A 15111-nucleotide genomic window follows, 5' to 3' on the forward strand; every position below is an offset into this window, starting at 1 on the left:
TTATAAGCTAGTACTATTATCATTATAGGACTCAAACCTAGGTCCCTGCACCATTCAGTCTGGTTTTGACAATACGTGTGTATGAATGCCATGCCAAAAAAGCACCATTGCATTGACATTTAACAGAGACAGATCTTGATATTGGATTCAAAAGGTTCATTTCCAGTCGTGAACTCGCCCATCCAACATATTGCCACAGGTGCATGTTTATGTTGGTCATGTTCACACACCGTTCGCAGCTCCCACAAATGAGCTTTACTTTTAGCAGTGATTTTCAACACAGATTTGTTAATACACACCTCCACCCAAACAGCCCCTTTATCAAAACACCAGCTGACCAGTCTTTCAAGTCTCACTATTCATCTGCTAAATGCTATTAGGAGTTCAGGTTATGACCCATTTTCTTTAGTGAATGATCCTGAGGGTGCTTTAGAGGTGCTCACGGTAATGGCTGCCCACAGCTGCACTGTACTAATCAGAGGGCTATTTATCTGGACCTGTACAGACAATGGCCCCGTCTATATCATTCATCTAGCATGATTAAGACCGGCGTTAATTAGATTAATGCTGAGGGTAACATCCATTTGTCTGACCCACCCACCCTGGTTATTCACTGTTATTCGCTCACCCCCTCTACAACTGCTGGTCGCTGAGGTGACATTTTGACCCCCGGCGAGACAAAGTCGGTGTGTGTGTGTGTGTGTACACACACATGAGGTGAGCACTCTCACAAGCATTCGTGTCCTTCGCTCTCTCAATCCACATAGGCATGCATGGAGACAGACAGACCTTTACACATGCATGTGTGCACGCACACACACACACACACCTCCCCGTATTGGAGCACAGCAGGTCACACTAACATTATTAGAATAAAGCAGCCAAATTCAACTGGCGGGCCAATTCCAAACTCAGAGAAGGGTCAATCTGGACTGGACAACATCACATTTTGTCATATAAAAGTCAAATTATTTTTTAGACAGTTTTTAAAAAAATCTACCTGGCACAGCGGTCTCTAACTCAGCAACCTCTTTTTATCACGCTCTCTCAAAGCAACGCCCACCTCTACTAGTGCCCTGTTTAATCCATTTGCGTGGTTATATGCAAATACAAGAGGTCCCATCTCACCCAATCGTGTCAATCCAAATATCCTCTGTGGAACCTTGGGACAAGCAGGCAGAAAGATTTGACAGCGGTTCAACTGTTATCACAGACAGGTGCTAAGTTGCCAGTATCTTTGTTAATATGGCTTCTTAAAAAAAGAATAAACGTTGACTCTGAAAACCGTATATTCAAAGACATTGGACAGTATAGACAAACGGTATTGATTCATTCTCCCCACAACTAGCACAAAGCCAATGTGCCTGACATGCAGCGAGTCAGTAGCTCTTGTGAAAAGTGCCAATGTTAAGCGCCATGATGACACCAGGCATAGTACATTTGATCAGACGTATCCTCTGAACACGGAGGTGATAGATAAACCAACTCAAATCCCAATATGAGAGTTCCACCAAAGTCAAATACAATTTTATTTGTCACATGCGCCGAATACAACCTTACAGTGAAATGCTTACTTACAAGCTCTTAACCAACAACGCAGTTTTAAGAACCCCCCCCCCCCAAAAAAAGTAAGAGATAAGAATAACAAATAATTAAAGAGCAGCAGTAAATAACAATAGCGGGGCTATACAGGGGGTACCGGTACATGTACATGGTCAATGTGAATGTGCGGGGGCACTGGTGTCGAGGTAATTGAGGTAATATGTACATGTAGTTAGAGTTACTAAAGCGATTATGCATAGATAATAACGGAGTAGCAGCGCTCCGGTATCGCTTGCCATGCGGTAGCAGAGAGAACAGTCTATGACTAGGGTGGCTGGAGTCTGCCAATGTTTAGGGCCTTCCTCTGACACCACCTGGAATAGAGGTCCTGGATGGCAGGAAGCTTGGCCCCAGTGATGTACTGGGGGGTACGCACTACACTCTGTAGTGCCTTGCGGTCGGAGGCCGAGCAGTTGCCAAATCAGGCAGTGGTGCAACCCGTCAGTATGTTCGATGGTGCAGCTGTAAAACCTTTTGAGGATCTGAGGACCCATGCCAAATCTTTTCACTCTTTTGAGGGGGAGTAGGTTTTGTCGTGCCCTCTTCATGACTGTCTTGGTGTGCTTGGACCATATTAGTTTGTTGGTGATGTGGACGCCAAGGAACTTGAAGCTGAAAAAAGTCCTTGTCAATTCTCTGACAACCCAACAATGTGCAATGGACTGTTCATTGAGGAAAGCTTGGGTTTGGGAAAACACACACAAAAAAAAACATTTAAAGACGCTGAGATGGTTAAAGGATGTATGTGTGAAATTTCCGACACTTTGCTTGAAAGTAAACAAAAAGATGAACTCAGGGAAATCATCAACCAGATCCCACTGTCAGATTCCACAGCAATGAGGACAACTGGAAAATTAGCTGAAGATAATAGGTCGCCTAGTGGTTAGAGCGTTGGACTAGTAACCGAAAGGTTGCAAGATCGAATCCCCGAGCTGACAAGGTCAAATCCGTCGTTCTGCCCCTGAACTAGACAGCTAACCCAATGTTCCTAGGCCGTCATTGAAAATAAGAATGTTCTTAACTGACTTGCCTAGTTAAATAATGGTAAAATAAAATAAATGTAACTTCATGAATCAACAGAGAACACTGATAATGCACAGCTTCTGGTGTCTAACAAAACAAAAAAGGAATTGTGTTTTTATTTATTTCACCTTTATTTAACCAGGTAGGCAAGTTGAGAACAAGTTCTCATTTGCGACCTGGCCAAGGTAAAGCAAAGCAGTTCGACACATACAACAACACAGAGTTACACATGGAATAAACAAACATACAATCAATAATACAGTAGGAAAATCTATATGTGAGGAGCTATTGGTCTTTACAAATCTAGAAGCAGGCACACGGGGAAAAGATATCCATGAGGTCATCAAAGGGATGCTGACAGACAGGGGGAGAGATCTGAAGTCAGAGGTCTCCATCACCACAGATGGAGCTCCAGCCATGACAGGAAGAGGGAGGGGACTGGTTGCACGTTTGAAAGACGACCCCCCTGACCTGACATCATATCACTGCATCATCCACCAGTCTGTCCTGTGTGCCAGTCTGGGAAAAAAGTATTATGAGGTCAGCATTCTGAGCATTCTGACAGAGGCCAATGCCAGTTTTGATAACCCCCTACAATGTCAGGTGGCTTTGGAACGCTTTTGGGCCATTCAGGAGGAAATCAAAGCTTTCGTATCAGAGCAAAAGAGTGACAAGGCAACTCAGTTTTCTGAGTTTTTGGAAGATGAGGAGAAAAGGGAAACAGTTGCATTTTTTACAGACATTGCATCACACCTTAATCAACTGAATGTTTAGCTGCAGGGACGGGACAACACAGTGTGTGATATGATAACAGCAGTCTGGGCTTTCCAACAGAAATGTTAGCTTTTCAAGAATGATCTCCAGGGAGAACTTGTCCACTTCCCCAATCTTCTGGTGTAAACGCAGGGAGAACTTGTTCCCCAATCTTCTGGTGTAAACGCAGGGAGAACTTGTTCCCCAATCTTCTGGTGTAAACGCAGGGAGACAAAGATGTTCCCAAACCATGTTGATTTCATCCAGAAGCTGATGGATAACTTCAAGGCTCGCTTTGATGACTTCACTGTTGGAAGAGAACTGCTGCTGCTCATCCAGAACCCCACCTTGGTCACAAATGTGACAAAGTTGTCAGAAGAAGCAAAACAGATCTTCAGATGGGTAGATGTTACATCACTGCAAATGTAGTTGATTGAGCAGCAAGAACATGTGACTTTGAAGGAGCAAGCAGGTGATTGCGACCCTTTCACTTTCCGGGGAAAGATGGTGCTGCAGCTGATGTCCCTGTTCCCAAGACACTGGCGCTATACATCCAGACCATGTTTGGCTCAACATAAAGCATTCAGTCCCCTTGCCTTTTTCCACATTTTGTTACATTACAGCCTTATTCTAACATGTATTATTTAAAACGTTTTACTCAGCAATCTCCACACAATACACCATAATGACAAAGCGAACATACGTTTTTTGAAATTATTGCAAATATATTAAATAAAAACCAATAACACCTTACTTACGTAATTATTCAGACCCTTTGCTACGAGACTCAAAATATAGCTCAGGTGGATCCTGTTTCCATTGATTATCCTTAAGAAGAGTAAACAGAGGTAAATTCAATAATTTGGACATGATTTGTAAATTGCGCACACCTGTATTCATAAGGTCCCACAGTTGACAGTGCATGTCAGAGAAAAAAAAAACAAGCCATGAGGTCAAAGAAAATTGACCGTAGAGCTCCGAGACAGGATTGTGTCGAGGCACAGGTCTGGGGAAGGGTACCAAAAAAATTCTGCAGCAATGAAGATCCCCAAGAACACAGTGACCTCCATCATTCTTAAATGGAAGGCACATGACAGCCCGCTTGAAGTTTGCCAAAAGGCACTTAAAGATTTTCTGGTCTGATGAAACTGATGAAATTATTTGGCCAGAATGCCAAGAATGCCAGAATGTCTGGGGAAACCTGGCACCATCCCTGGTGGTGGTGGCAGCATCATGCTGTGGAGATGTTTTTCAGCAGCAGGGACTGGGAGACTAGGATTAAGGGAAAGATGAACGGAGAAAAGTACAGAGAGATCCTTGATGAAAACCTGTTCCAGAGAGCTCAGGACCTCAGACTGGGGCAAAGGTTTACCTTTCAAAAGGACAACGGCCCTAAGCACACAGCCAAGACAATCCAGGAGTGACTTCGGGACAAGTCTCTGACTGTCCTTGAGTCACCCAGCCAGAGCCCGGAACCCGATCGAACATCTCTAGAGAGACCTGCAAATAGCTGTGCAGCATCGCTCCCATCCAACCTAACAGAGCTTGAGAGAAACTCCCCAAATACAGGTGTGCCAAGCTTGTAGCGTCATACCCAAGAAGACTCGATGCTGTAATCGGTGCCAAAGGTGCTTCAACAAAGTACTGAGTAAAGGGTCTGAATACTTATGTAAATGTGATATTTCCATTATTTAAACATTTTTATTAGCAAAAACTTCTAAAAACCTGTTTTTGCTTTGTCATTATAGGGTATTGTGTGTAGATTGATGAGGGAAAAACAAACAATTTAATATATTTTAGAATAAGGCTGTAACGTAACAAAATGTGGAAAAGGTAAAGGGGTCTGAATACTTTCCAAAGGCACTCTGAATTAGCTGTGAATTAGCCATCTCCACAATTAACAGTATTAAAACTACATACCTTACCAAGCTCACCAATGAACACCTGCACCAGTGTTTCAGAGTTGCTCTCACACCATTTGTGCCAAAGTTCAAAGCATCGGCAGGAGACAAAGTGTAACTTCTCTCATTGGTGCAAGGCCCATGGTGACTTATTTAAGCAATAAGGTCAGAGGTGGTGTGGTATATGACCAATATACCACAGCTAAGGGCTGATCTGATGCAAATCAAATTACGACCAGGAATACGCACGATGCAACTCGGCGTGCTAGGACACAGCCCTAAGCCGTGGTATACTGGCCATATATCACAACCCCCTGAGGAGCCTTATTGCTATTATAAACTGGTTACCAACATAATTAGAGCAGAAAAACAAAATGTTTGGTCATATCCGTGATATACTGTCTGACATACCATGGCTTTCAGCCAATCAGAATTCAGGGCTCTCTGTCCATCTCCCTTCTGCCGTCACTCTCTTCCTCCCACCCTCCTGCTTCGTCTCCCGCCCTCCTGCTTCGTCTCCCGCCCTCTGTCTCCCGCCCTCCGTCTCCCGCCCTCCGTCTCCCTCTCTCCCCCTCTCTACATCAATCTACTCTGTAGTGAAGTCCATCTACATGTACTTTGTAGAACAGAACTCATGAATGATAGAGGCTAGAAATAACACACTAACAGTTTCAGGGGACTTGTTTTTAGTGGCACAGTGTTTTAAAATAGTATAGTGGTATAAAAACACAGTGGTATAAAAACGTGTATTATCGAATAACCTGGGTATGGGTCACGTGTATTATCAAATAACCTGGGTATGCTTCACGTGTATTAACAAATAACGTGGCTATGTGTCACGTGTATTATCAAATAACATTGGTATGGGTCAAGTGTATTATCAAATAACATTGGTATGGGTCAAGTGTATTATCAAATAAGTGGGTATGGGTCACGTGTATTAGCAAATGTACAAAGCAGAAAAAGATGAAGACAAAAAGACCATGCAAAACACTACGCTTATTCGTCACACATTACTTATCTATCTACAGAGAGGGGGCAGAGAGTAAGAGAGACAGAAAGAGCAATACAGAGGCAGAAAAAGAGGAGAAAACAGAGAAGAGAGAGAAAGAAAAAGAAAGAAAAGGAGAGAGTGCATTTTGACTGTGCCATGCTCTTTATGTGGGGCCTATTGTTGTCACTGTGTGCAGTGGGTCTGGTCTGGAGATAGCATCTGGTAAGAAAGACTCTGAGAGGAGAGAGCTGAATCTAAGATGAACACAGTGGAGCTGGTCGAGGGTCTTATCATCAAAATGAAAGGGAACATCTACAATGGAGAGAGAATATATTCAGAGCTGGAGAGGGGGATAGAGGGGGGTGAAATGACCTCTGAGTTACGTTTGCAGACGAAGAAGAAGGTGTGTGTGTGTGTGTGTCATGTGAATTAGAATATATCTAGTCATAACAGTGGGACAATGAAGTCATAAGATATGGTCATATAAAAGCATTTGAGCCATTGAGTCTAAAGAGTTGGACATATTCAGTCATATGAATTTATGTATGAATTCATACCTGGCATACATAATGCATATTTTACATGAAGTAATACGATGGGATCTACTTGAAAAGTAAGAAGAACATGATGGATTTGGTCAAAAGAACTAGACATTAATTGCAATATCAGACAGAGATGAAATATTCTGGAAACAAGCCTACAGAGTCTATATAACAGTGGAGTGTTGCAAACTAATCATGGTCGAAAACAATTCACTGAGAAACACAAGCTAAGGTCAACTGAAGAATGTTCAGTTTGTAACACTGCTGCTTGTAACACTGCTGCTACTCTGCAATTGCATGCTTGAATAGAAAAAAAGGAATAATGTTGTCGTTAATATCAAAATGCAAGATGGAGGTCCTTTGTCACACTGGTAATTGTTTTTCAGTGCTGTAACACGGGTGGTGTGTTCAGTAGTGTAGCCTGGGTGGTGTTGTCAGTGCTGTAACCTGGGTGGTCAGGTCAGTGCTGTAACCTGGGTGGTGGGGTCAGTGCTCTAACCTGGGTGGTGGGGTCAGTGCTCTAACCTGGGTGGTGTGGTCAGTGCTGTAACCTGGGTGGTGTGGTCAGTGCTCTAACCTGGGTGGTGTAGTCAGTGCTGTAACATGGGTGGTGTGGTCAGTACTGTAACCTGGGTGGTTTAGTCAGTGCTGTAACCTGGGTGGTGTAGTCAGTGCTGTAACCTGGGTGGAGTAGTCAGTGCTGTAACCTGGGTGGAGTAGTCAGTGCTGTAACCTGGGTGGAGTAGTCAATGCTGTAACGTGGGTGGAGTAGTCAGTGCTGTAACCTGGGTGGAGTAGTCAGTGCTGTAACATGTGTGGTGTGGTGTGGTGCGGTCAGTACTATACCATGGGTGATGTGGTCAGTGCTATAACATGGGTGGTGTGGTCAGTACTGTAACATGGGTGGTGTGATCAGTAATGTAACATGGGTGGTGTAGTCAGTACTGTAACATGGGTGGTAAGTCAGTACTGTAACATGGGTGGTGTAGTCAGTACTGTAAAATGGGTGGTGTAGTCAGTACTGTAACATGGGTGGTGTAGTCAGTGATGTAACATGGGTGGTGTAGTCAGTACTGCAACATGGGTGGTGTGGTCAGTACTGTAACATGGGTGGTGTAGTCAGTACTGTAACATGGGTGGTGTGGTCAGTACTGTAACCTGGGTGGTGTAGTCAGTCAGTACTGTAACCTGGGTGGTGTAGTCAGTCAGTACTGTAACCTGGGTGGTGTAGTCAGTCAGTACTGTAACCTGGGTGGTGTGGTCAGTGCTGTAACCTGGGTGGTGTAGTCAGTGCTCTAACCTGGGTGGTAGGACCAGTGCTCTAACCTGGGTGGTGGGGTCAGTGCTCTAACCTGGGTGGTGGGGTCAGTGCTGTAACCTGGGTGGTGTGGTCAGTGCTGTAACATGGGTGGTGTGGTCAGTACTGTAACCTGGGTGGTTTAGTCAGTGCTGTAACCTGGGTGGTGTAGTCAGTGCTGTAACCTGGGTGGAGTAGTCGGTGCTGTAACCTGGGTGGAGTAGTCGGTGCTGTAACGTGGGTGGAGTAGTCAGTGCTGTAACCTGGGTGGAGTAGTCAGTGCTGTAACCTGGGTGGAGTAGTCAGTGCTGTAACCTGGGTGGAGTAGTCAGTGCTGTAACCTGGGTGGAGTAGTCAGTGCTGTAACCTGGGTGGATTAGTCAGTGCTGTAACCTGGGTGGAGTAGTCAGTGCTGTAACCTGGGTGGAGTAGTCAGTAGTGTAACCTGGTTGGAGTAGTCAGTGCTGTAACCTGGGTTGAGTAGTCAGTGATGTAACATGGGTGGTGTAGTCAGTACTGCAACATGGGTGGTGTGGTCAGTACTGTAACATGGGTGGTGTAGTCAGTACTGTAACATGGGTGGTATGGTCAGTACTGTAACCTGGGTGGTGTAGTCAGTCAGTACTGTAATCTGGGTGGTGTAGTCAGTCAGTACTGTAACCTGGGTGGTGTAGTCAGTCAGTACTGTAACCTGGGTGGAGTAGTCAGTGCTGTAACCTGGGTGGAGTAGTCAGTAGTGTAACCTGGTTGGAGTAGTCAGTGCTGGAACCTGGGTGGAGTAGTCAGTAGTGTAACCTGGGTGGTGTGGTCAGTGATGTAACCTGGGTGGAGTAGTCAGTGCCGTAACCTGGGTGGAGCAGTCAGTGCTGTAACCTGGGTGGAGTAGTCAGTGCTGTAACCTGGGTGGAGTAGTCAGTGCTGTAACCTGGGTTGAGTAGTCAGTGCTGTAACCTGGGTGGAGTAGTCAGTGCTGTAACACGGGTGGTGTAGTCAGTACTGCAACATGGGTGGTGTGGTCAGTACTGTAACATGGGTGGTGTAGTCAGTACTGTAACATGGGTGGTGTAGTCAGTACTGTAACATGGGTGGTGTAGTCTGTACTGTAACCTGGGTGATGTTGTGCTTCGCTGTAGCTAGGTCGATGCACTATGAAAGGACTATATATATATATATAGATATATATATAAGAGCGAGAGAGAGAGAGCGAGAGAGGTGAGGAGAGAGAGACGGAGAAATAGAGTGCTTAAGCCACCATTTCCAGAAATAGACCATTTTGCAGCTTAACAATACATAGGGGAGGGCATAGCAAGGAAATCAATAGCCTTTTACAACGGAGAAAGAACACAGACACAGGGGTTGGGGTCCATATGACTCATGAAGTGGAGAATTTCAATTGAATTCAATTAGAATTTCAACAACCTTTAAGTTATGGAATTGGAATTAGACTGTTTGGATTGGAATTCAATATTTGCAAATTTCCCAGTTAATGAAATGTATGCTTTAAGTTCAAAAATATTGACTGCAGGATGTGTTGAATCATTTCAACCTGTGATATGATCAGCCTGAGAGGATTGAAATCAAAAGTGGAAATGTTGGTGATAATAATGGTAATATAATTCTTGGAATTTACCTAACATTTGAATTGAGAGGAATTTAATCATCTTTGAATTCAAAGACTGACCTGGAAATTGAATTCAATGGAATTTACAGGGAGAGGAATTTACCGGGTGTCCTGTGTGAATTTAAGTATGCTCTCTCTAATTCTCTCTTTATTTTTCTTTCTCTCTCTTGGAGGACCTGAGCCCTAGGACCATGCCTCAGGACTACCTGGTATGATGACTACTTGCTGTCCCCAGTCTACCTGTCCGTGCTGCTGCTCCAGTTTCAACTGTTCTGCCTGCGGCTGTGGAACCCTGACCTGTTCACCGGACGTGCTACCTGTCCCAGATCTGCTGTTTTCAACTCTCTAGAGACAGCAGGTGCGGTAGAGATACTCTGAATGATCGGCTATGAAAAGCCAATTGACATTTACGCCTGAGGTGCTGACCTGTTGCACCCTCGACAACTACTGTGATTATTATTGTTTAAACATCTTGGCCATGTTCTGTTATAATCTCCACCCGGCACAGCCAGAAGAGGACTGGCCACCCTTCATAGCCTGGTTCCTCCCTAGGTTTCCTCCAAGGTTCCGGCCTTTCTAGGCAGTTTTCCCTAGCCACGTGCTTCTACACCTGCATTGCTTAATGTTTAGGGGTTTTAGGCTGGGTTTCTGTACAGAACTTTGAGATATCAGCTGATGTAAGAAGGGCTATATAAATACATTTGATTTGAGGGAATTGAATTAGAATTGCATTTGTGGGATTAACCCCAACCCTGACACACACAAAGGGTCTGTCCGTCTTTCTGTCTGTCCGCCCGTCTGTCTGTGTCTATCTGTCTGTCTGTGTGTGTGTTGTTTTTTGGGGGATAAGTTTGGGAATGTAAAATGAGTTAATCTAGCGAATGATGTCGGATACAAACCCTAAAAAATGTACAGAGTGGAAACATCACTTCCCATTATGGGAGAAACACACACACACACACACACACACACACACACACACAGAGAGCGAGAGAGAAAGACAGAGCGCGAGAGAGACAGAGAAAGACAGAGAAAGACAAAGTGAGAGAGACAGAGAGAGATCCTGACTCTAATGAAATATTACAGGATTACGGTGTCCATATTAGGACAGCGTTGTCTCACTTGGACAGGCTAACAATGCTGCTCAATATTGCACAATGTCAAACTGGGCAAGTTTGCAGGGAGAAATAGAATGAAATGCTTCTCAATCCCAGTCGTCCCAATGAAATGAAGGGTTAATCCGGAAGGTAATAAAGGGCCACACAGCGGCTAGTGCACTTAGCGTAGAACTAGCATTATTACAGGCTAACAATGTGGTACCCTACTGCTCAGTACTGTAATGTATCCAAGTGAACAGAGTTTACAGGGAGAAATAGCATGAAATGCCTCTCAATCTCCATGCCTTGAATCCCTGCCACTCTGTGACTTCTTGGAAGACTTTAACCCACTTAACCCCAAAAATGTCAGCATGTTTTCATCATCATATAAAGCCCTAGTTATATTGTTACTTTGACAAAGTCATTTTTTGAGATTATTATTTCATTCATCAATTAGTGACTCATTTTAAGGTAAAAAAAAAGAAAGAAAAAACATGTCCCTCATTTTAAAGTCAACCGTGTTTTGTAAAATGAACCCACGTTTTAATATGGTGAAAATATTCCTTTTTAAATATTTGTTTCAAAAGAAACATTGAACATCTAACAGTAAAATCATAGTGTAAAAGCAGGTGAGCCGGTTCTACTCTGTCATTTTCTGGTGGAAAACTGAACAGGTCGAGCAAAACACACCAACCCATAGATTGACAAGCAAAAATAAAAATGTTGAAAAAGTCTGAAACTTGCATTTAATTGCCACTCCCTGTTGCACACAAGAAGCTCCCATTCCTCGTGCCACATGGGGATTTACTGATACGGTCAACCCGGTTACGTAATGGTACTTACTATAGACCGTTTTGAATTGAATCTGTTGAGATGGGAAAACATGCTTTTATTCTTTTTAAGTTGAACAAGTGCTTTCTATGAAAGAATGTTCAAATGTGAAATGTTACACTACCCAAAAGGGAACAACCCAGACTGATCGTTTCAAGGAAAGATGAGAGGTTTTCAGTTTGTAATATGTCCACTGTCCAATGTTCCCGTAATGTTAATGTCAGAGGAAAATAATATGGCAATGCTGTAGCAACGTTGAGGCAACATTGTGATAGCATTAGATGGATGCTAATTTGTTTTTGCCCTTGTGTCTCACTGTTAAGACACTCCCATTCCTCCATCTCTCTTTTCACTTGGTTTCTTGCTTTCCAAACCCTCTTTTCTTCCACCTCTATATTTTAAGCTCTTATACTGTATGTCTGCTTTTTCACCGTGTTCTGTTTGTGCCACCAACATCTTGCCCTCAGGCCAAGCTTTAGCCCTACTCCTTAGATCCCCACACACACACAGACACATATACTTCCCTCCAACCCACACACAAACACACATATATACTTCCCTCCAACCCACACACACACACACACACACACCCCTCCAACCCACACACACACACACACCCCAATTGCCTTTGTGCGCTTGTTTCAAAGAGATAAGTGCAGCATGAGTGAGTGAGGGAGCATTAACTAGCAGATCTATCTGTGTGCCAGTGCCACAATTATTCCAATATCTCCATTAAGCATTCAGAAACGGAGGAGGCTTGTGTCAAACAGGAAATGAAGTTAAATGCAAAGGAGACGTGATCCATCACCCCCCACAGTGAACTAGCTCACACATTTCAGTAAGGAGGTAGTAGAAAACTGAAATGAAAAACTGTATATTCTCCATCTCAGTGACAATTAGAAGGAGGGAGAAAAGGATTAGAAAGAGAGAGAGCGAGAAAGGGACAGAGAGAGAGAGAGAGAGAGAGAGAGAAAGGGACAGAGAGAGAGAGAGAGAGAGAGAGAGAGAGAGAGAGAGAGAGAGAGAGATGGAAAAAAACACCAGGTAACTGACAGAATAAAGGAAACACTTGGGTACACTGAACAAAAATAGAAACCAACATGTAAAGTGTTGACCCCATGTTTCATGAGCTGAAATAAAAGCTGACATTTCTGGTCTACTGAGCTCAAACCTGAACATTGTTTCAGTTCTGTGCAACTTCCAGTGTGTGTTACTGTGAACACTGAGGCTGTAACCGCTTTAAGTTACAGTTTCAGACAGTGGTCAACTAGGCTCTGTTGCTATTTGATCATTATGTAAGCCAACCAGAGTGGCCCACCACCAAAAACAATGGAGGAAATTGATCTCTTAACATTTTACCATGGAAATTGCGGTTCTATCAATCAGCCTACAGTAGCAGCCAATGTGTGGTGTTCAATGTAGGCCTACATTCCATGAGACAAAAAAAACATGCAGGGCTTGACATTAACCTGTTTATCCACTTGTCCATCAGACAAGGAGGTGACTGAAAATGTTGTTGGGTTGTTTGATGCAAGAAACCACTTTATTAAAATGCATTGCTATTCCCATACCATTATGACAGAGAATTAGACAAATTATGCTATCCTCTGCCAATTGGCTACTTAGCTTATTCAAGCCAACCTCAAAACAAAACTATGCCCCTTTAAGACAAAAACAAAACAAAACGATTTACCTGACTTGGAGTGACAAACTGCCCTTGCTGTCTCTGCCTGGCCAGCTCCCCTCTCTGGGATTCTTTGCCTCTGACCCTATTACAGGGGCTGAGTCACTGGCTTACTAGCGCTCTTCCATGCCGTCCCTAGGAGGGGTGTGTCACTTGAGTGGGTTGAGTCACAGACGTGATCTTCCTGTCTGGTTTTGCACCCCCTCTGGCTTGTGAGGTGGAGGAGATCTTCGTGGGCTATACTCAGTCTTGTCTAAGGGTAGTAAGCGGGTAGTCTGTATCTCTCTAGGGGTGTGGAGGCTGTGCTTTGGCAAAGTGGGTGGGGTTATATCCTGCCTTGTTGGCCCTGTCCGGGGGTATCGTCGGATGGGACCATAGTGTCCCCCGACCCACCAGTCTCAGTCTCCAGTATCTATGCTGAAATAGTCTATGTGCCAGGTGGCTAGGGTCAGTCTGTTATATCTGGAGTATTTCTCCGGTCTTATCTGGTGTCCTGAGTGAATTTAAGTATGCTCCCTCTAATTCTCTCTCCCCTTCCCCTCCCGGAGGACCTGAGCTCTTTGACGATGCCTCAGGACTACCTGGCCTGATGACTACTGGCTGTCCCCAGTCCACCTGGTCGTGCTGCTGCTCCAGTTTCAACTGTTCTGCCTGTGACTAGGGAACCCTGACCTGTTCACTGGACGTGCAACCTTGTCCCGGACCTGCTGTTTTCGACTCACTCTCTCTCTCTCACACTCTACCACACCTGCTGTCTCGACCTCTGAATGCTCGGCTATTAAAAACCAACTGACATTTACTCCTGAGGTACTGACCTGTTGCACCCTCTACAACCACTGTGATTACTATTTGACCCTGCTGCTCATCTATGAACATTTGAACATCTTGAAGAACAATCTGGCCTTAAATGACAATGTACTCTTATAATCTCCACCCGGCACAGCCAGAAGAGGATTGGCCACCCTTCAGAGCCTGGTTCCTCTAGATTTTTTCCTAGGTTCCTTGCATTTCTAGGGAGTTTTTCCTAGCCACTGTGCTTCTACATCCACATTGCTTGCTGTTTGGGGTTTTAGACTGGGTTTCTGTATAGCACTTTGTAACATCTGCTGATATAAATACATTTGGTTGACTTGTCTTTCAAAGATGTCTAGAAATGTACATGTTTTGTTCTCTTGTAGGAAGCAATCACTCCCCCATTGCTGACTACAAATGATTTAACTGGACTAATAACTCACTAACTAGCAAAGGATATGAACAAATATACAACAGGTGGGTCTAATCCTGAACACTGGTTAAAAGCGCATTCCAGCCGGTGTCTATTCTACCACTGGCTAAATCTATGACGTTAAAATGCCTATTTTCTCTGTTTCATCTGACTGGACAATCTACTGTCTCATCAGCCCAATCAGGCAAGTTATAAACTTGATCTCCACTATAAAAGCATCTAGACATTCTCACATTTATTTAGATTAACATTTTAGTTGTTTTCAACAGAGGAGATTTGTATAAACCTTGCTGTCTGTCTCTCCGACATTTGCAACATTATTTCAATACTCAAATTCGATCTCCAGCTGTCCCATAGTAATGAACGAGTCAGGACAAGACAGGCAGGCAGCGTTTCTCAGCCAGTCGAAATCATGAATCAGCTGGCATAATTTTTATGGATATACAGTGCCTTGCGAAAGTATTCGGCCCCCTTGAACTTTGCGACCTTTTGCCACATTTCAGGCTTCAAACATAAAGATATAAAACTGTATTTTTTTGTG

The 15111-nt window shown here is 43.9% G+C and overlaps 1 protein-coding gene across 3 annotated transcripts in view; it reads right to left on the bottom strand.

Annotated features, from left to right (window-relative positions):
- The window catches only part of LOC110528476 (plexin-A1), a 388596-nt gene that overhangs the window by 85386 nt on the left and 288099 nt on the right, over window positions 1-15111 (bottom strand). The window lies entirely within an intron of this gene.

The sequence above is a fragment of the Oncorhynchus mykiss genome, chromosome 7, assembly GCF_013265735.2.
Source record: "Oncorhynchus mykiss isolate Arlee chromosome 7, USDA_OmykA_1.1, whole genome shotgun sequence".
In the NCBI taxonomy this organism is placed as follows: domain Eukaryota; kingdom Metazoa; phylum Chordata; class Actinopteri; order Salmoniformes; family Salmonidae; genus Oncorhynchus; species Oncorhynchus mykiss.